Here is a 21,304-nt window from a genome sequence, read left to right on the forward strand (position 1 = left end):
AAAATAATTCTAGGTGGGTTTAAAGCCTAAATGCAAAGGGCAAAACCAAAGCGCTTTAAGAATACAATGAGGCAGGGCCGGGTGCTGTGGCTCACTCTTGTAATCCCAGCACTTTGGGAGGTCGAGATGGGCGGATCAGGAGTTTGAGACCACCAGCCTGGCCAACATGGTGAAACCCCGTCTCTACTAAAAATACAAAAATTAGCTGGGCATCCACCTGTAGTCCCAGCTGCTTGGGAGGCTGAGGCGGGACAATCGCTTGAACTCGGGAGGCAGAGGTTGCAGTGAGCCGAGATGGCACCACTGCACTCCAGCCTGGGCCACAGATAGAGACTCCATCTTAAAAACAAAACAAAACAAAACAAAAAACAAGGCAAAATACCTTCGTATACTCATGGTAGCAAAGTTTTTCTTCATCATGACACAGAAACATTAACCATAAATGAAAATTACGAAACATTCAGTGACCTTAAAATTAGGACTGTCCATTGATCAAAAGACACCACAAAGAGAGTGAAAACCTTATGTAGTAGGTTGCTATGAATAAAAGCAAAACAAACAAAAAGGAGTGAAAATACAAGTGAAAAATTGAGAGGAGATAATGGAATCACATACAACTGATGAAGGGCTCAAACCTTAGATGCCAATAAGCATCTAAATAAATTGTGGTATATTCACAGAATGGAATATTGTATAATGAGAATGGAAGATCCATAACTGCAAGAAAGCATACAGATGAATCACAAAAAGCCAAACAAAAGCTTCCACACTGATCCATTTATGCAAAGTTCACAAGCAGGCAAAACTCATGAATTACCACCTAAGTGGTGACATTGTAAAGAAAAGCGAGGGGCTGATTACCAGAGTCAGGATAGTGTTCACCTCTGGCAGAGGGAGGGATGTGGCTGAGAAGGGGCCCAGAGGACTTCTGGGGTGTCAATAATGGTTCACTGCTTGACCTGGGAGACTGTTCATGGATGTGCAATTTATTCATCGTCATTAAAACAGACTTATGGGCCGGGCGCGGTGGCTCACACCTATAATCCCAGCACTTTGGGAGGCTGAGGCAGGCATATCACTTGAGGTCAGGAGTTTGAGACCAGCCTGGCCAACGTGGGGAAACCCCGTCTGTACTAAAAGTATAAAAATTAGCCGGGCATGGTGGTGGGCGCCTGTAATCCCAGCTACTTGGGAGGCTGAGGCAGGAGAATCACTAGAACCCAGGAGGTGGAGGTTGCAGTGGCCCACCCGAGATCGCACCACTGCACTCCAGTCTGGGCAACAGAGCGAGACTCTTGTCTCAAAAAAACAAAACAACCCCCCCCATACATTTAGGTTTTATACACTCTTAATGCACAGACCTCACAAGTGAAGGAGAGTGCAGTGGAAAGTGGGAGTAACATGAGTGTCCGAGACTCCTGCACACAGGCTTGCAGAGACTCCAGCCTCCTGGGGTGAACCACACAGTGTAGGCAGCCTCCTTCCTGCAGAACAATCCCTGGGCTCCGGGTCTTGCCTTCTGTTTGTGGAGATCGCCTGGTGGGGAATCCTCTATCGTGTGCCCCTGACACCAGCCATAGAGCGGGGCCTCTCGGGATGGACAGGACCTGCCCATTTATTTTGTCCTCAGATGTTGGGGTCCATCTCCCCTCAGGCCTCATTCACACCCACAATAGCCCAGGACACATGGGCTTTGGGGCCTGGTGGGCCTCATAAAAGCCTGGAACCCCAAGCCCTGGTGGTGTGACCTTGGGCAAGTCACCTGTCCTAGACCAGCCTCAGTTCCCCATTCATAAAGGGGGCTAATGCCCATCAAGCAGGGTAGGTGCAAGCTTTGGGGAAAACGTGTGTACTGCCCTCCTCCTGAGCCAATGTTAGACAGGTCTTATAGTCAAGGCAGGGTAGGAGGGTGGAGGCAGCAGGGGCTGGAGTGACACAGGTTGGGACTAAATTGCCCAGGGTCACACAGTGGGCAAGTGGCTTCAGCTATCTGTGCCTCCCTTTGCTCGTCTGTCATCAGGGTAATAACTTTTCCTCCTCACAGGGTTAAGTGAGGAAGAGGTGAGATGACTCTTCAGTCACTGAGCAGTGCCAGGCACAGGGCAAGACTGAGTACACGCCCGTTGTCATCCCCCCTGGCTGGAGCTCTTACAATCACTGTTATGCCCCCACCCTGCCCTCTCCCATTAATCTGTTAATGTGGTGAATTACATTGATAAGTTTGTACATCTATCTTTTAAAATTGAGATGCAATCTTGTTCTGTCACCCAAGCTGGAGTGCAGTGGCACAATCACGGCTCACTGCAGCCTCAACCTCCTGGGTTCAAGTGATCCTCCGACCTCAGCCTCCCAAGTAGCTGGGACTACAGGCGCATGCCACCATGCCCAGCTAATTTTTATATTTTTACTAGAGACAGGATTTTGCCATGTTGCCCAGGCTGGTCTCGAGCTCCTGAGCTCAAGCAATCCACCTGCCTCAGCCTCCCAAAGTTTTGGGATTACAGGCATGAGCACATCCAGCCTACTTTTCTCTCTCTCTCTCTCTGTCTGTCTCTCTCCTTTCTTTCTTGACGGAGTCTCACTCTTTCTCCCAGGCTGGAGTGAAGTGGCGCATTCTCAGCTCACTGTAACCTCTGCCCCCTGGGTTCAAGAGATTCTCCTGCCTCAGCCTTCCGAGTAGCTGGGATTACAGGCATACGCCACCATGCCCAGCTAATTTTTGTGTTTTTAGTAGAGACAGGGTTTCGCCATGTTGGCCAGGCTGGTCTCAAACTCCTGACCTCAGATGATCCACCCGCCTCAGCCTCCCAAAGTGCTAGGATTACAGGTATGAGCCACCGCGCCTGGCCCTACTTTTCTTTTTTAAAATTTTAGTGGCCAGTTACTAGATAAACTCTATTTTTATCACCCATTTACAGGTGAGGGCCTTCCATGTTCTTATCGGCCCCCAGCTCAGCCCTTTGCCAAGGCCTTCCTGGTCCGCCTCTCCCTCCTCCTTGTGACTAGGGCCAGCATCTTAGTCTCACAGTGGCCCCTTCTCTCTCTGTCCTCAGCCTTCAGCCCTGTTATCACGCACCCGCATCCTACAACCCCTCTGCTTCCCCTCTTCAGTGTTTTTTGTCCAGGATGAGACCAAGTCCAAACCTGAGCTTCCTGCTAAGTCAAAGTGACTTTTTCCTTTCAGTCAGGGAAGCCTGACTGAAGCCTCTGGTCCCACGGTGAGGTCTTGGTGTCTCCAGGAACAGCGCAGCCATGGACGGCCACCCTACAGCGATACCTGCCTTTGCCAGCAGGGGGCATCTTATCTCCAAGACAGGGAAAGCCTCAGAGAAGACAGGAACAGTCTTAAACGTTAACTGCTTGTAGGGTCACAGGCCTCAGGGTGTATGAGCTCCAGGCTGGGTGTCCCTTGGAGCCTCCCTCTCTGCATGTGGACAGGTGGGGGCAGCCAAAGGCCTGGCTTTTACTGTTGTTCGGGGTCTTCTACAGATGACTCTCCTCCTCCTCCTCTTCCTCTTTTTCCTTCTATCAGGAACTCATTTCCATCACTAAAGAGAGGTTCTCATATTTTCAGTCCTCTTTATCTCACTTAAAGGGTCCATTATAGGATTTTTCCACAAGATGCACTGGCTCTGAGGCCTGTGCCCAGGGCAGGTCAGGCTATAGGTTGGCCAGGTTGGCCAGGTTGGCTGAGGGCACCAGCCTGGATCCTGAAGACACTGGAGACAGCCCCAACAGAGCCTGGGGCTCAGGAAAAGGCCACCAACCCCCTAGCCAGATCCTGGCCGGCTGCCAGCTCCGCCTCCACCCAGTCCTCTCCCAGGGCCTGAATGCCGGGTCTAGAAGCTCCAGGCCTGGTGGTCTGGGGGAGACACGGGCCGGGAGGATCCCTCAAAAGAGGAGGCAGGAGACTATCTCTGTACGGCTTGAGGGGGTGCACAGCTGTTGGGTGAGGCACACCCCACCTAGCAAAGGCCCACTGACCTGCTGTGCAGCTGCAGGCCCAGCTGCTGCCCTCTATGGGGCTCAGTCTCCTCACCTGTGCAATGGGCATCATTACACCCCCAACGTGCAGGGGATGCTCATGAATGGAGGGGAGCTGAGGCGTTGAGAAAGTAGATTTGGCTCAAGAGTAGGAGGAGCAGGTCAGGGTTGGTGGGGAAGGACGGATGCGGCCACCTCAGGCATGGCCAGGGGCTGCCTTCCTCAAAGTGCTCAGGACAGTCAGGTGGGGGAAGTTCTGAGTCTGTGAGCAGAACCGTGGGCTGGGGACCAGGTGAGGTTGTCTCTGTAGTGTTCTGGGGTGGCCAGCCACTGTGCCACTGTTCCTTCCTGTTTGTCCTCATCTCTGCCCACAGGGAGCCCCAAGATGCTCCAAGAGCTCACAGTGAGCTCATGTGAGTTACTGCGACCCACATGCAGTCATTAGAGTCGTGTGTCATCATCACAACAGCCACCAGGTTAACACTTGGATAATTTATCCAAATAACGACTCACCTGTTCTGATGTGATTTGCATGATATGCCGTCATTTATTATTATACTCCTATTGGATATTTAGGTGGTGTTCGATTTACTTTTTTGCCACTATAAACTATCTGTGGTGAGCATTGTTTCCCATACATGTAAACTTGGGAGAGACACAGGAATGTTTATATAGTAAAACTATTTGTAATAGCAAAATACTGGAAACAACCCAATTATATATCATCAGGAAATGCATAAGTAAATTGTGCTGTATTGACATCATGGAATACTACACAGCTATGAGATGGAGTGAACTAAGGTACACAAAGACACAATGTTACGTGAAAGAAGCCAGATACAAAAGAGGAGACGATATATGCTTTTCATATATGGCTCAAAACCAAACAAAACTAGTATTTAGGCATACATACACCTGTGTTAAAACAGTTTTACAGAAAACAAGAATTCTGGCCAGTCGCGGTGACTCATGTCTGAAACCCCAGCACTTTGGGAGGCCGAGGTGGGAGGATCACTTGAGTCCAGGAGTTTGAGACCAGCCTGAGCAACATGGAGAACCCCATCTCTACAAAAAATACAAAAATTAGCTGGGCATGGTGGCATGCGCCCATAGTCCCAGCTACTCAGAGGCGGAGGAGGGAGGATCACTTGAGCCTGGGAGGCAGAGGTTGCAGTGAGCCAAGATCGGGCCATTGCACTCCAGCCTGGGTGAAAGTACGAGACCCTGTCTCAAAACAACAACAACAAACAACCAAACAAGCAAAACCCCACACAAGGATTTTCAACTGCTTGATTGATACCATTTAAAAAATTTATTTAAAAAATTGTCACAGTAGAATTGACTTTGGGGGAATTTCTATGAATTTTAATATGTGTAGATTCATGTAACCACCACTGTAATTAGTATTCAGAACAGTTCTATCACCCTAAAGAACTCCATTGTGCCTCCCCTTATAGTCACTCCCTCCCCTCACCCCCTCACCCCCTCACCCACGCAACACTCCATCACTACATTTTTTTTTTTTTCTTTTGAGATAGCGGCTCATTGCAGCCTTGACCTCCTGGGCTCAAGTGATTCTGCCACCTCAGCCTCCCGAGTACATGGGACTACAGACACATGTGCCACCACACCCAGCTAAATTTTATATTTTTTGTAGAGATGGGGTTTCGCTGTGTTGCCAGGAGTCTCGAACTCCTGAGCTCAAGTGATCCGCCAACCTCGGCCTCTCAAAGTGTTGGGAGTACAGGCGTGAGCCACTGCAGCTGAGCCACTGCAGCAGCCACTCCTGCTGAATAGCAGGAGTGAGAGTGGACATTCTTGCCTCATTTCTGATCTTAGGGAGAAAGCATTTAGTTTTTCTCTATTAAGTATGATCTAAGCCAGGCAGAGTGGCTCATGCCTGTAATCCCAGCACTTTGGGAGGCTGAGGGGGGTGGATCACGAGGTCAGGAGATCGAGACCATCCTGGCTAACACGGTGAGACCCCGTCTCTACTAAAAATACAAAAAAATTAGCCGGGCGTGGTGGCAGGTGCCTGTAGTCCCAGCTACTCCGGAGGCTGAGGCTGAGAATGGCGTGAACCCGGGAGGTGGAGCTTGCAGTGAGCTAAGATCGCGCCACTGCACTCCAGCCTGGGCAACAGAGTGAGAATTTGTCTCAAAAAAAAAAAAAAAAAAAAAAAAAAAAAAAAGTATCATCTAAATTGTAGGTTTTTTTTTTTTTTTTTTTTTGGTGGATGCTTTATATCAGGTTAAGAAAGTTATCTTCTTGTTTGCTAAGAGTTTTTTTTAAGATCATGAATCAACGTTGAATTTTGTCAGAAGCTTTTTCTGCATGACATTATATGATTATGTGGTTCAGTTACTTTCGAATGTCAATATGGTAGATTGCATTTATTGATTTTTATTTTATTTTATTTTAATTTGTTTTACTTTTTTGAGACAGAGTCTCTCTGTCACCCAGGCCGGAGTGTGGTTGTGCCATATCAGCTCACTGCAACTGCCTCCCGGGTTCAAGCAATTCTCGTGTCTCAGCCCCCAAGTAGCTGGGACTACAGGCGTGTGTCACCACACCTGACTAATTTTTGCGTTTTTAGCAGAGATGGGGTTTCCCCATGTTGGCCAGGCTCATCTCGAACTCCTGGGCTCAAGCGATCCCCCCACCTCAGCCTCCCAAAGTGCTGGGATTACAGGCATGAGCCACTGCACCCGGCCACATTGATTGATTTTTGAATATTGTGTCAGTTTTGCATCCCCAGTATAAGCCTCACTTGGTCATGGTGTCTTATTTTTGTACATTGGATTTGAATTGGTAATATTATGTTGAGGATTTTTTTTTCATCTATGTTCATGAAGGAAGTTGGGCTGTACTTTTCCCATACTTTCTTTTTTTCTGGTTTTGGTATCAGGGTAATGCTATTTGAGAAGTGTCCCTGTCTTTTATTTTTTGAAGAGATTTTGTAGAATTGGTATTATTTCTTCTTAGATGTTTGACACAATTTGCCAGTGAAACCATCTGGACCTGGCAACTTTATCTTCTTCTTCTTTTTAAAAAAGACTTTTTTTTTTTTTTTTTTTTTTTTGAAGAGCAGTTTTAGGTTTACAGTAAACCTGAGAGGAAGGTACAGACATATCCCATATACCCCTCACCTCCACACATGCACAGCCTCCCCATTATCAGCAACCCTCACAAGCATGGTGCATTTGTTACAATTGATCATTATCACCCCAAGTCCACGGTTTACATGAGGGTTCACTCTTAGTGTTGTACATTTTATGGGTTGGCTTAACTGTATAATGACATGTTTTCACCATTATAGTATAATACAGAGTAATTTCACTGCCCTGAAATCCTCTGTGTTCTGCCTATTCATCCCTCCCTCCCCTCTAACTCCCAGCGACCACTGATCTTTTGACTGTCTCCATAGTTTTGCCTTTTCCAGAATGTCATATATAGTTGGAATGATATAGTATGTATCTTTCACTTAGTAATATGCATTTAAGTTTCCTCTATGTCTTTTCATGGCTTGATAGCTCATTTTTACTTAGTGCTGAATAATATTCTATTCTCTGGATGTACCATATCTTACTTATCCATTCCCCTACTGAAGGTCATCTTGATTGCTTCCCAGTTTTGGCAATTATGAATAAAGTTACTTCAAACATCTGTGTGTTTGCAAAGGTATAGACTAGAAGGTGAAACATAAATAAACAAACATCCATGTGCAGGCTTTTGTGTGGACATAAGTTTTCAGCTCCTCTCAGTAGATACCAATGAGCATGATTCCTGTATGGTATGGTAAGACTATGTTTAGTTTTTAAAGAAACCACCAAACTGTCTCCCAAAGTGACTGTACTATTTTGCATTTTGCCAGCAGTGAATGAGTGTTCCTGTTGCTCCACATCCTCGCCAGCATTTGGTGTTGTCAGTGTTCTGGATTTTGGCCATTCTACTAGGTGTATAGTGGTATCTCATTGTTGCAAATTCTTTTTTTTTTTCTTTTTCTGTTTAAATTTTTCTTTCTGGGGCCAGCAACATTCAGCAACTTCTCTCTTTTTTAAAAAAGGTTTTCAAGTATGAATTCAGTTTTTACTAGATACAAATCTATTCAGACTATCTGTTTCTTCTGCTTTCTTGCTTTCCTTTGGGTTATTTGAACATTTTTTCTTTTCTTTTTAAACATTTTAATAAAAATATCTACAATTGTGCACTTTTTTTTTTGAGAGACGGTCTTGCTCTGTTGCCCAGGTTGGAGTGCAGTGGCATGATCAGGGCTCACTGCAACCTCAACTTCCCGGGCTCAAACAATCCTCCACCTCAGCCTCCCAAAGTGCTGAGATTAGAGGTGTGAGCCACCACACCTGGCCTGAACATTTTGAAGTATTTCTTTTTATTTTATCTATTGTGTTTTGACGCTATCCTTTTGTATACTTTTTAATGTGATTCATCATCTAGGAATTAAAATATACATACTTAACTCTTCATTGACTACTTAGAATAAATCTTTTACTATTTCACTTGGAAGTTAGAAACCTTACCATCATATAGGTCCCTTTAGTCTTCCTGCCTTTATATATATATATATGTAATTATATTATAATTATCTTATACATTATATCCACATACCTTGAAATCCCATCACACAATGCTTTAATGAATGAATATATATACGCACACACACATGTGTATATATATATATATTTTTTTATTTTATTTTATTTTATTTTTGAGACAGAGTCTCGCTCTGTCGCCCAGGCTGGAGTGCAGTGGCATGATCTCTGTTCACTGCAACCTCCACCTCCCTGGTTCAAGCAATTCCCCTGCCTCAGCTTCCTGCCTGAGTAGCTGGGATTATAGGCATGAGCCACTGCAGCTGGGCAATTTTTATATTCTTGTAAAGATGGGGGTCTCATTGTATTCCTCAGGCTGGTTGTGAACTCCTGGCCTCAAGCAATCCATCCAACTCGGCGTCCCAAAGCACTGGGATTACAAGTATGAGCCACCGTGCCTGGTCTGTGTTTTAATTTTTAATTTTTCCTTTCCAGCCTTAAGTATGTTTTAATTAATTCGAAAGGAGAATAATAGTCTATTACATTTGGCCAAATATTTACCATTTCTGTTGCTCTTTCTTCATTCATGAAGTTCCAAGTTTCCTTCTCATATCATTTTCCTTCTGTCTGAAGAACTTCCACTGCAATTCTTTTAGGTCTGCTAACAGCACATTCTCTTTGTTTGCCTTTATCTGTGACTATCTTATTTATACCTTCATTCCTGAAGGATACTTTGTTGGATCTAGGCTGACAGTTCTTTTCTTTCAGCACTTAAACAGTGTTGAGATAGGCTGAACATGGTGGCTTAGGCCTGTAATCCCAGCACTTTGGGAGGCCAAGGCAGGAGCATCGCTTGAACCCAGGAGTTTGAGACCAGCCTGGGCAACATAGTGAGACCTCGGCTCTACAAAAATAAAAAAAAAATTAGCCAGGCATGCTGGCACGCACCTATAGTCCCAGCTACTTGGGCGGCTCAGGCGGGAGGATCGCTTGAACCCAGTTTGAGGCTTCAGTGAGCTAAGACTGCACCCACTGCACTCCAGACTGGACAACAGTATAAGACCATATCTCAGAAAAAAAAAAAAAAAATGTCAAGACACTTCCTACTCACGTCCATGGTTCCTGATGAAAATTCTACAGCGATTTCACTCATGGTTTTCCCAAAAGTAAGGCATCCTTTTTCTCTGGATGCTTTCAAGATTTGTTTTCTTTGTCTTTAGTTTTCAGCAGTTTGATCATGGTATGTCTGGGCATGGATTTCTTTGGGTCTACTCTAGCTGGGGTTTGCTGAGCCAGTTGAATCTGTAGGTTTATGTTCTTACCAACTTTATGGTATTTCTACCAATTATTACATCAAATATACTTATGCGTATATATGTGTATATATGTATATATGTGCATATGTGTGTGTGTGTATATATATATATATTTGTATTTATTTTTATTTTTAGTTTTTTTTTTTTTTTTGAGATGGAGTCTCACTCTGTTGCCCAGGCTGGAGTGCAGTGGCGTGATCTTGGCTCAGCGCAACCTCCGCCTCCCGGGTTCAAGCGATTCTCCTGCCTCAGTCTCCTGAGTAGCTGGGACTACAGGTGCACACCACCATGCCCGGCTAATTTTTGTATTTTTAGTAGAGATGGGATTTCACCATGTTGGCCAGGATGGTCTCGATCTCCTGACCTCATGATCTGCCCGCTTCAACCTCCCAAAGTGCTGGGTTTACAGGCGTGAGCCACTGCGCCCAATCAATTTTTTCTTTTATAGAAATGGGATCTCATTTTATTGTCAAGTCTGGTCTTGAACTCCTGGGCTCAAGTAATCATCCTGCCTCAGCCTCCCAAAGTGCTTGGATTAAAAGTGTGAGCCACATGCCTGGCCAAATATATGTATGTTTAATCAAATACTTGCATTACCAGAAAAAGGGGTCCTGATCCAGACCCCAAGAGAGAATTCTTGGAGTTTGAACAGGAAGGAATTCGAGGAGAGTCGCAGACTACAGTGAAGGAAGAGATAGTTGGCCAGGCGTGGTGGCTCACGCCTGTAATCCCAGCACTTTGGGAGGATGAGGGGAGTGGATCACCTGAGGTCAGGAGTTCGAGACAAACCTGGCCAACATGGTGAAATTCCGTCTCTACTAAAAATACAAAAACATTAGCTGGGCGTGGTGGCAGGTGCCTGTAATCCCAGCTACTTGGGAGGCTGAGGCAGGAGAATCGCTTGAACCTGGGAGGTGGAGGTTGCAGTGAGCCGAGATCGTGCCATTGTGCTCCAGCCTGGGCAACAAAAGCCAAATTCCTTTCAAAAAAAAAAAAAAAAAAAAAAAAGAGATATTGAAAGCTAGTCCATTACAGAGGAGGGTGTCCCCAGAAAGGAAGCAGAGGAATGCACTATCTTTGTTTTAAGTTTTTCTTTTCTTTTCGAGACAGGATCTTGCTTTGTCCCCCAGCCTGGAGTTCAGTGGTGCAATCTTGGCTCACTGCAGCCTTGACCTCCTGGGCTCAAGTGATCCCCCCACCTCAGCCTCCTGAGTAGCTGGGACTATAGGTGCATGCCACCATGCCCCACTAATTTTTCTATTTTTTTTTTATAGAGATGAGATTTTGTCATGTTGCCCAGGCTGGTCTCGAACTCCTGAGCTCAGGCGATCTGCCCACCTCAGCCTTCCAAAGTGCTAGGATTACAGGCGTGAGCCTTGGCCTAGTGTGTTTCTTATATAGGGGTCTTGTCTATGTAAAGGCTAAAATTATCTGTACCTTTGTGTGGTGGGCTAACAGCATGACGAGTTTGTCATTCTATTGATTTAAAGAAAACTGTCCTTGACTTTCTAGTGTGTAAGTACATCAAAGCATAACTATAATTATTTTGAAAGCATATATTGTTATGGATGTTGGGAACCCTGGACTTTCCACTGCTGTGGGAGTATGTCTTTGTAGGTATCTTTTGTCTGTTTTCTCAACTACAAATATCTTAGGACCATGTGTTGTGACTGGCCAGGAATGTGCCTTGCTAGTTTCATGGTGGAGTTGATTTTAAAATGGTGTCACTCTGGCTGTCCTAGGCTCCTGGTTACGTAACACTTTCACTTCTCCTGCGATTCTGATGCTACAAATGATAGATGTTTTAGTATTTTCTTACAGGTCCTTGAGGTTGTATTCATTTTTCTGTCAGTCTCTTTCTCTGACTTGTTCATATTGAACAATTTCTTTTTGTTTTGTTTTAGAGACAGAGTTTCACTCTGTTGCCCACGTTGGAGTGTAGTGGTGTAATCATAGCTCACTGCAGCCTTGAACTCCTGGGCTCAAGGGATCCTCCCTTCTCAGCATTCACAGTAGCTAGGACTACAGGCATGTATCATCACATTCAGCTATTTTTAAGGGTTTTTTTTTTTTTTTTGACAGAGTCTTGCTCCTTTCGCCCAGGCTGGAGTATAGCGGCATGATCTCAGCTCACTGCAACCTCCGCCTCCAGGATTCAAGCAATTCTCCTGCCTCATTCACCCGAGTAGCTGGGATTACAGGTGCCCACCACCATGCCTGGCTAAATTTTTGTAATTTTTGTTGAGACAGGGTTTCACCATGTTGGCCAGGCTGGTTTCGAACTCCTGACCTCAGGTGATATATCCGCCTTGGCCTCCCAAAGTGTTGGGATTACAGCCGTGAGCCACTGGACCTGGGCTGTTGTTTATTTTTTAATTTTTTTATTTTTGTAGAGACGAGTCTCACTGTGTTGCCCAGGCTGGTCTCAAATGCCTAGCCTCAAGCCATCTATCTTCTTACTTCAGCCTGCAAAAGTACTAGAATTACTGGTATAAGTCACTGCCCTTGGCCAGATAGAACGATTTCTATTTATCTCTTTGAGTTCACAATCTCTTTTCTTGCCTCCATTCTGCTATTGAATCCATTCAGTGAGAATTTATTTCCTTGGTTATTATATTTTCCGCTTCTAAAATTTCCATTTGTTTCTTCTTTAAATATTCTTTTTTTGTGCCAGGACTTTCTGTTTTTACTTGTTTCAAAAGTGTTCATAATTGCTTGTTTAAGCATTTTTAAAATAGCATCTTTAAAGGCTTTGCCAGATAATCCCAACATTTCTATCTTAACATTGGTGTCGGTGTTGTCTTTCCCCATTTGAGTTCCCCTATTTTCCTGGTTTTTCATATTCTGAGTAATTTCAATTTACATGCTGGACATTTTGAATATCAGGTTATGAGACTCTTGATCTTGTGTAAATGCTATGGGGTAAGTTCGTATTTCTGTTTTAGCAGGTGGTCTACCTCTCTTCACAGGCAGCCACTATGGTCCTTATCACCATGGTGGGGCCAGGGCAAGAAAGAGCCCTGGAGGGGAAGGGGGTTCAGTTGAAGATGGAGTGAGTTTTGAAGGGAGCACTATCTGAGGTATTTGAGTCCCAGAGGCATAGGTAACAGCCGAGGGAGGTCGGATTCCATTAACCTCAATGGGGATGGGAATCGGGGGTTTTGGATGTGGGATTGGGAACTGCTGCCCTCTTCGCCCCCATAGCCACGCATGCTCCTTGGGCACCTGTCTCAGTGCGCATGTTCACTGGGCGTCTTTCCGTCTGCTCCTTAGCCCACGTGGAGAACGCCAGGGAGCTGTGAGGATGTGCCATCACGTTTCTGCCGTCTGAACACTTTTTCCTCTACTGAGATTCATCTGGTAGGTCCACAGGCCAGTCCTCCCAAGAGTTGAAGTGTGAGTGAGGGAGAGGAGGAGCCAGTGGGCTTCAGGCAGGTCCAGTGGGTCCCGCGGCATGATGGTCCATGGCCTTTGAGGGAGAAGGGCCTGGTGGCCTCTGAGGGAGAAGGGCCTCAAGGTCATCCTCCTCCTTACAGGCTGCGAGCAGACCATCAGCTTCGTGGTCGTGAAGGGGCCAGGTCAGGGAGTAAGGTAGGCCGTGGAGGGGGGGCTGTCAGGGGCTCAGGTGAAGATGGGGTGAGTACTGGGGGTGCTGTTGGAGGGATGGAAGTCCCGAGGTGCCGGGAACCCCTGACACAGGGCACATTCCTGAATCCTGAATGGGGCCCCTGGCAGGGGCGAGGTGGGCCGCAAAGAAGAGGCCTGGAACCTGGGAACGCTGCAGGCTGGTGAGCACCTCTTAGTGGCGTGGAGTGAGGAGCGCCCGAGTGAGAAGCATTGCAAGGTCTCACCTCCGCCATGGATGGTCCAGAAACAATGGGAAGGACTGAGCGAGGCAGTGTGGTTCAACCAAACTTGATTTAAGGGGGTGAATGGCTCTAGTAAGTGGGAGGTTGCCAAAAGCAGCAGTCACAGGAGTTGTGATTCACTAGTGTTTTCATGTGGAGTCCACTTGTGAAACTAAACCTTATCAGAAATGTCCTCTGTCAGCGGGGCATAGTGGCGTGTGCCTGTAGTTCCAGCTACTCGGGACGCTGAGGCGGGAGGATCGCTTGAGCGGGAGGTCAAGGCTGCAGTGAGCTGTGATCACGGTGCTGCACTGCAGCCCGAGCAACAGAGTGAGATCCCCTGTCCAAAATAAATTTTAAAATAATGTCCTCTGCCTTTTGTCACACGCTTTAAGATGATTGCTCTGCCAGCGTGGCCACCATAAGTGGCTTTGCAAGCACTCAGGAAACGTACACACATATGCTTAACTCTGGGACTTATTTTGAAAGTATTTTCAAAATTAAAATGGTAAGTTAACATTTAGCCATGGAAGTGATCGAATACAGCTATCCTCTCAAGTGCATGTTTGCAATCACAGTTTTCTTTTTTCAGTGTGAAATGTGAGTTGGCGAGGAAGATCAACCTATCGGTCTAGACCAAGAAGCTATGCACAACCCCCTGAGGTGATTGGGCCTATGCTGGTGAGTGCTTTAACATTCGATGTTTTCTATTAGCAGAAATTAATCTTTTTGATAGTGTTGTTGCATTACTATAGATACACTGATAAAGGTCTTTCATGCTGATAAAAGATGAATATGGTGTCTCATGAAGGAAACATTTATTCAGGATTTTTTTTTTTCTCTTGTGTTCTCCAGCTTTTGCCCATGACTTCCTTCTCATGCTTGTTAATGACAGATTGTACACATCTATTCCAACATAGAGTGTAATAGCTTCCAAAGTCTTTGTGGATAACTTTACTCAGAGTAACCTTTCTGTGGGTAGGGTAACCTTATTGAGCATAGAGAATAGAGTTGGAGAAATGTCTTTAGGCTTAGTTATTATCAGAAACATCTATGTATTCTGTGTATATATAATTGATATGTATTAACAAAACTTTTTTTTTTAAATTTGCACATACATACATATTCCCTAGTCCGAGCAGTTCAGTGATGAAGAAGGGGAACCACCAAAACCTGAAGAAGGAGAACCAGCAAATCAAAGTCCGGATCCTGCACCTGCTCAGGAGGGAGAGGACGAGGGAGCATCTGCAGCTCAAGGTGAAGGAAAAGGGAAGAAGAATGTCTGTTGGGGTGTGTGTGTGTGTGTGTGTGTGTGTGTGTGTGTGTGTGATGCATTGTCATATACCAGGAACAGGAGGAAAGAAAACAATGGAAAGAATGCCTGAAAATTGACTGGAAAAGTGAAGAGGGTATAGTTTGCAGCTTACCTTAGGGAAATCCCTCACTATGATAAAATTTCTCCACTTTATGAATGAGAGAATGGAGGCTCGGAGATTGTGTTTTATCCAAGAACACTTGACTGGTGAATACAAAATTTATATTTTGTTCCAAAGTTTGTGACTTCCTACCACATATGTTCCTGTAAAAAAAGTAACTGATTTTGCTGAAAATGCTTAAAACTCAAATACTTTACTGTAAGGTAGCCTAGTAGTGGCCCAAGAATAGACCCATTACAGAGGGGTAGGAGCAACTCCAAAAGCCGAGTCACTGAATGTTGGCCATCATTTCCTTTGATTGATATTTTTATATGGTAAGTTTGATAAAAGCTGGAAAAATCAGGATACTGCCATACAGGTAGCTGGTTTAGTATGATTTTTAAAGTGTCTTTTAAGAGGTGATTAAATCCTTTTATGGCTAGAAAAACCAGAAAAGAGGCCAGGCATGGTGGCTCACGCTTGTAATCCCAGCACTTGGAGAGGCCGAGGCGGGCGGATCACAAGGTCAGGAGATTGAGACCTTCCTGGCTAACACGGTGAAACCCCGTCTCTACTAAAAATACAAAAAATTAGCTGGGCGTGGTGGGATGTGCCTGTATTCTCAGCTACTCAGGCGGCTGAGGCAGGAGAATCGCTTGAACCCGGGAGGCAGAGGTTGCCGTGAGTTGAGATTGCGCCATTGCACTCTGGCCTGGGCAACAAGAGCAGAACTCCGTCTAAAAAAAAAAAAAAAAAAGTGAGTTTAAGTCAGATTTTAAAAATCATTTTCCATTCTGTTTTTTTTTCATACTCTGATCCTGTTGGATAGAATGCATAGGATTCTGCTTTGCATGGTTTGTTTATCATAAATCACTAAACCCTGGCCTGAGTCATCTTAAAACATCTGAATTGAGCTTTCTTTCCTACTAAGAAAGTGAATGGGCACCCTGTTTCATGTTTGTTTTTCTGCATAGAGACCTGAATGTCTATTCTTAGATTCTATCAAATTCTGAATTCTCTTGCTTTTTTTTAAAATTATATTTTAAGTTCTGGGATACATGTGCAGAACGTGCAGGTTTGTTACATAGGTATATGAGTGTCATGGTGGTTTGCTGTACCCATCAACTCGTCATCTACATTAGATATTTCTCCTAATGCTATCCCTCCCCTAGCCCCCTACCCCCGACAGGCCCTAGTGTGTGATGGTCCCCTCCATGTGTCCATGTGTTCTCATTGTTCAACTCCCAGTTGTGAGTGAGAACATGTGATGTTTGATTTTTTGTTCCTCTGTTAGTTGAGGTTTCCAGCTGAGAATGATGGTTTCCAGCTTCATCCATGTCCCTGCAAAGGACATGAAGTCATCCTTTTTATGGCTGCATAGTATTCCATGGTATATATATGCCACATTTTCTTTATCCAGTCTATCATTGATGGGCATTTGTGTTGGTTCCAAGTCTTTGCTATTGTGAATAGTGTTGCAATAAACATATGTGTGCATGTGTCTTTATAGTAGAATGATTTATAATCCTTTGGGTATATACCCAGTAATGGGATTGCTGGGTCAAATGGTGTTTCGGGTTCTAGATCCTTGAGGAATTGCCACACTGTCTTCCACAATGGTTGAACTAATTTACACTCCCACCAACAGTGTAAAAACATTCCTATTTCTCTACATCCTCTCCAGCATCTGTTGTTTCCTGACTTTTTAATGATTGCCATTCTAACTGACGTGAGATGGTATCTCATTGTGGTTTTGATTTGCATTTCTCTAATGATCAGTGATAATGAGCTTTTTTTCATGTTTGTTGTCTGCATAAATGTCTTCTTTTGAGAAGTGTCTGTTTATATTCCTCACCCACTTTTTCATGTGGTTGTTTTTTCCTTGTAAATTTGTTTAAGTTCCTTGTGGTTTCTAGATATTAGCCCTTTGTCAGATGGATAGATTGCAAAAATTTTCTCCCATTCTGGAGGTTGCCTGTTCACTCTGATGATAGTTTCTTTTGCTGCGTAGAAGCTCTTTAGTTTAATTAGATCCCATTTGTCAATTTTGGCTTTTGTTGCCATTGCTTTTGGTGTTTTAATCATGAAGTCTTTGCCCATGCCTATGTTCTGAATGGTATTGCCTAGGTTTTCTTGTAAGGTTTTTATGGTTTTAGGTCTTATATTTAAGTCTATAATCCATCTTGAGTTAATTTTTGTATAAGGTGTAATGAAGGGGTCCAGTTTCAGTTTTCTGTATATGGCTAGCCAGTTCTCCCAACACCATTTATTAAATAGGGCATCTTTCTCCATTGCTTGTTTTTGTCAGATTTGTCAAAGATCAGATGGTTTTAGATGCGTGGTGTTATTTCTGAAGCCTCTGTTCTGTTCTATTGGTCTATATATCTGTTTTGGTACCAGTACCATGATGTTTTGGTTACTGTAGCCTTGTAGTATAGTTTGAAGTCAGGTAGCATGATGCCTCCAGCTTTGTTCTTTTTGCTTAGGATTGTCTTGGCTATATGGGCTCTTTTTTGGTTCCATATGAAATTTAAAGTAGTTTTTTCTAATTCTGTGAAGAAACTCAATGGTAGCTTGATGGGCATAGCATTGCATCTATAAATTACTTTGGTCAGTATGGCCATTTTCATGATATTGATTCTTCCTATGCATGAGCATGGAATGTTTTTCCATTTGTGTCCTCTCTTATTTCCTTGAGCCACTGCTCAAGGAAAGGTTTGTAGTTCTCTTTGAAGAGGTCCTTCACATCCTTTGTAAGTTGTATTCCTAGGGATTTTATTCTCTTTGTAGCAATTGTAAATGGTTCACTCACGACTTGGCTCTCTGTTTGTCTATTATTGGTGTATAGGAATGCTTGTGATTTTTGCACATTGATTTTTGTATCCTGAGACTGCTGAAGTTGCTTATCAGCTTAAGGAGATTTCGGGTTGAGACGATGGGGTTTTCTAAATATACAATAATGTCATCTGCATGATTGCAATCATGTCATCTGCATGATACGTTCCATCAATACCTAGTTTATTGAGAGTTTTTCACATGAAGTGTTGTTGAATTTTATTGAAGGCCTTTTCTGCATCTATTGAGATAATCATGTGGTTTTTTGTCATTGGTTCTGTTTATGTGATGGATTACATTTATTGATTTGTGTATGTTGAACCATCCTTGCAGCCCAGGGATGAAGCTGACTTGATCGTAGTGGATAAGCTTTTTGATGTGCTGCTGGATTCGGTTTGCCAGTATTTTATTGGGGATTGTTGCATCAATGTTCATCAGGGATATTGGCCTCAAATTTTCTTTTTATGTTGTGTCTCTGCCAGGTTTTGGTATCAGGATGATGCCGGCCTCATAAAATTAGTTAGGGAGGAGTCCCACTTTTTCTATTGTTTGGAATAGTTTCAGAAGCAATGGTACCAGCTTCTTTTTGTAACTCTGGTAGAATGTGGCTGTGAATCCGTCTGGTCCTGGGCTTCTTTTGGTTGGTAGGTTATTAATTACTGCCTCAATTTCACAACTTGTTATTGGTCTATTCAGGGATTCGAATGCTTCCTGCTTTAGTCTTGGGAGGGTGTATGTATCCAGGAATTTATCCATTTCTTCTAGATTTTCTAGTTTATTTGTGTAGACGTGTGTATAGTATTCTTTGATGGTAGTTTGTATTTCTGTGGGATCAGTGCTGATATCCCTTTTATCATTTTTTATTGTGTCTATTTGATTCTTCTCTCTTTTCTTCTTTATTAATCTGGCTAGCAGTCTATCTGTTTTGTTAATCTTTTAAAAAAACCAGCTCCTGGATTCATTGATTTTTTGAAGGGTTTTTCGCCTCTCTATCTCCTTTAGTTCTGCTCTGATCTTAGTTATTTCTTGTCTTCTGCTAGCTTTTGAATTTGTTTGCTCTTGCTTCCCTAGTTCTTTTAATTGTGATATTAGGGTGTTGATTTTAGATCTTTCCCGCTTTCTCCTGTGGGCATTTAGTGCTATAAATTTCCTTCTAAACACTGCTTTAGCTGTGTCCCAAAGATTCTGGTACATTGTGTCTTTGTTCTCATTGGTTTCAAATAACTTTATTTCTGCCTTAATTTTATTATTTACCTAGTAGTCATTCAGGAGTAGGTTGTTCAGTTTCCATGTAGTTGTGTGGTTTTGAGTGAGTTTCTTAATTCTGAGTTCTAATTTGATTGCACTGTTGTCTGAGAGACTGTTTGTTATGATTTCTGTTCTTTCGCATTTGCTGAGGAGTGTTTTACTTCAAATTATGTGGTCAATTTTAGAATAAGTGAGATGTGGCGCTGAGAAGAATGTATATTCTGTTGATGTGGGGTGGAGAGTTCTGTAGATGTCTATTAGGCCTGCTTGGTCCAGAGCTGAGTTCAAGTCCTGGATATCCTTGTTAATTTTCTGTCTCATTGATCTGTCTAATATTGACAGTGAGGTGTTAAAGTCTCCCACTATTATTGTGTGGGAGTCTAAGTCTCTTTGTAGGTCTCTAAGAACTTGCTTTATTTCTATTTATTTATTTATTTAATTTATTGAGACAGAGTCTTGCTCTGTCACCCAGGCTGGAGTGCAGTGGCGCGATCTTGGCTCACTGCAAGCTCCGCCTCCCGGGTTCACGCCATTCTCCTGCCTCAGCCTCCTGAGTAGCTGGGACTACAGGCACCTGCCACTACACCTGGCTAATTTTTTTGTATTTTTAGTAGAGATGGGGTTTCACCGTGTTAGCCAGGACAGTCTCGATCTCCGGACCTCATGAGGCCGCCCGCCTCGGCCTCCCAAAGTGCGGGGATTGCAGGCGTGAGCCACCGCACCTGGCCAATTTTTTGTATTTTTTAGTAGAGGCAGGGTTTCACGGTGTTAGCCAGGATGGTTTTGATCTCCTGACCTTGTGATCTGCCCGCCTCGGCCTCCCAAAGTGCTGGGATTACAGGTGTGAACCAACGTGCCTGGCCAAGAACTTGCTTTATGAATCTGGGTGCTCCTGTATTGGGTGCATATATATTTAGGATAGTTACCTCTTCTTGTTGCATTGATCCCTTTACCATTATGTAATGCCCTTCTTTGTCTCTTTTGATCTATGTTGGTTTAAAGTCTGTTTTATCAGAGACTAGGATTGCAACCCCTGCTTTTTTTTTTTTTTTTTTTTTTTTTTTTGCTTTCCATTTGCTTGGTAAGTATTCCTTCATCCCTTTATTTTTGAGCCTATGTGTGTCTTTGCATGTGAGATGGATCTCCTGAATATAGCCCACCGATGGGTCTTGACTCTATCCAATTTGCCAGTCTATGTCTTTTAATTGGGGCATTTAGCCCATTTACATTTAAGGTTAATATTGTTATGTGTGAATTTGATCCTGTCATTATGATGCTAGCTGGTTATTTTGCCCGTTCGTTCATGCAGTTTCTTCATAGTGTCAATGGTCTTTACAATTTGGTATGTTTTTGCAGTGGCTGGTACTGGTTTCTCCTTTCCATATTTAGTGCTTCCTTCAGGAGCTCTTGTAAGGCAGGCCTGGTGGCGAGAAAATCTCTCAGCATTTGCTTGTCTGTAAAGGATTTTATTTCTCCTTCACTTATGAAGCTTAGTTTGGCTGGATATGAAATTCTGGGTTGAAAATTCTTTTCTTTAAGAATGTTGAATATTGGCCCCCACTCTCTTCTGGCTTGTAGAGTTTCTGTGGAGAGATCAGCTGTTAGTCTGATGGGCTTCCCTTTGAGAGTAACCCGACCTTTCTCTCTGGCTGCCCTTAACATTTTTTCTTTCATTTCAACCTTGGTGAATCTGATGATTATGTGTCTTGGGGTTGCTCTTCTCAAGAAGTATCTTTGTGCTGTTCTCTGTATTTCCTGAATTTGAATCTTGGCCTGTCTTGCTAGGTTGGGGAAGTTCTCCTGGATAATATCCTGAAGGGTGTTATCCAACTTGGTTCCATTCTCCCCGTCACTTTCAGGTACACCAGTCAAATGTAGGTTTGGTCTTTTCACATAGTCCCATATTTCTTGGAGGCTTTGTTCGTTCCTTTTTATTCTAATCTTGTTTTCATGCTTTATTTCATTAAGTTGATCTTCAGTCTCTGATATCCTTTCTTCCGCTTGATCGATTTGGCTATTGATACTTGTGTATACTTCATGAAGTTCTCGTGCTGTGTTTTTCAGCTCTATCTGGTCATTTATGTTCTTCTCTAAATTAGTTATTCTAG

The 21,304-nt window shown here is 43.7% G+C and overlaps 1 non-coding gene across 1 annotated transcript in view; it reads left to right on the top strand.

The window, feature by feature from the left end:
• Nucleotides 1-11,133: 11,133 nt before the first annotated feature.
• LOC100435258 (uncharacterized) overlaps nucleotides 11,134-21,304 on the top strand; it is a 30,738-nt gene continuing 20,567 nt past the window's right edge. The window contains exons 1-3 of the transcript XR_008518057.2: nucleotides 11,134-13,210; nucleotides 14,291-14,379; nucleotides 14,832-14,955. This is a non-coding gene — a transcript (uncharacterized LOC100435258). The remainder of the gene's footprint in view (nucleotides 13,211-14,290; nucleotides 14,380-14,831; nucleotides 14,956-21,304) is intronic.

Source organism: Pongo abelii, chromosome X (genome assembly GCF_028885655.2).
Source record: "Pongo abelii isolate AG06213 chromosome X, NHGRI_mPonAbe1-v2.0_pri, whole genome shotgun sequence".
In the NCBI taxonomy this organism is placed as follows: Eukaryota; Metazoa; Chordata; class Mammalia; order Primates; family Hominidae; genus Pongo; species Pongo abelii.